General features: G+C 33.2%; 1 pseudogene; it reads right to left on the reverse strand.

Annotated features, from left to right (window-relative positions):
* Positions 1 to 362: 362 nt before the first annotated feature.
* LOC105535326 lies at positions 363 to 838 on the reverse strand (annotated as a pseudogene).
* Positions 839 to 1,255: the final 417 nt, after the last annotated feature.

A 1,255-nucleotide genomic window follows, 5' to 3' on the forward strand; every position in this document is an offset into this window, starting at 1 on the left:
GGAAAAAAATAAGCATTTATAAATAAATATTCACCAAACTCCTAGAAATATAGGAACTGATCAAATGTTTTTTAAGTTAACACGATTTGGATAAAACTTAGTTAAATAAGGTTAATATAATATTTTTGGTGTAATAAAACAACTATGTCTTCAAAGTTACCACTATTGAATATGAAACAAACATAATTTCCTATTCTGCTTGAGTTCTACTCAAATAAGCTAATATTATACTTACTAGAAATGTAAAATCTTAAAGCTTATAAATTTGATTCTAATTAAGTTGTCATTCTTATGAAAAACATTATTTCTTTTCTATGGTGAAAAGATACACATATATTTAGAGTTAGCCAGCTGAACTCGGTTTAGATGATCCCAATTTTGTTGCAACATCCAAAGGAGCATCCAACATCATAATCAGGAGACAGTCGAACATATGCCTTCTTCTCTTTATCAGATCGAATCAGGATGTTGACTGTGGCCACATCCATGTCCCAGAGCTTCTTCACAGCCTGTTTGATCTGGTGCTTGTTGGCTTTAACATCCACAATGAACACAAACATGTTGTTTTCTTCTATCTTCTTCAAGGCCGACTCAGTGGTCAGCAGAAACTTGATGATAGCATAGTGGTCAAGCTTGTTTCTCCTGGGGGTGATCTGCTGAGGATATTTGGGCTGTCTTCGGAGTCGCAGTGTCTTGGGCCACCTCAAGGTGAGTGACATGTGGATCTTCTTTTCTGTGTGTTGCTGTGGACACCTTTCAACACTGCCTTCTTGGCCTTTAAAGCTTTGGCTTTGGCTTTAGGAGGGGCAGGAAATTCCTTCTTCACTTTCGGTGCCATCTTGTGAAAAGCAAAAAACATTATTTCAAAAATAATTTGTTTACTGTAAATCTGCTTAATAGTAGTTTCCAAAATACTTTTTGGTAATTTTTAACCTTAAAGTTAAGCTAAGTAACAGATTTGCTTTAAATATCTAGACCATTTATAAATAAGATACAATACTAAAGCATTAATTACTGAACATAAATAATTCAAGTTTATATACTTTTCGCTTCTTATTTTTACAGAGAGACTAAAGATATTTTAGACCATTAATAAACATGTTTTTGTCTACCACGATGAGAAATTGTATGATGAGGAAACACATCCCTGTAGATGTTGGGAGATGGTATACTCATACATTTTCTAACCTACTATGGAATGCTAATATATGACAGTTTATAACTGTTTACTTGTTAGTTTTATCTGGAAAATAAA

This window comes from Mandrillus leucophaeus, unplaced genomic scaffold (assembly GCF_000951045.1).
Source record: "Mandrillus leucophaeus isolate KB7577 unplaced genomic scaffold, Mleu.le_1.0 Scaffold1448, whole genome shotgun sequence".
Lineage (NCBI taxonomy): Eukaryota > Metazoa > Chordata > Mammalia > Primates > Cercopithecidae > Mandrillus > Mandrillus leucophaeus.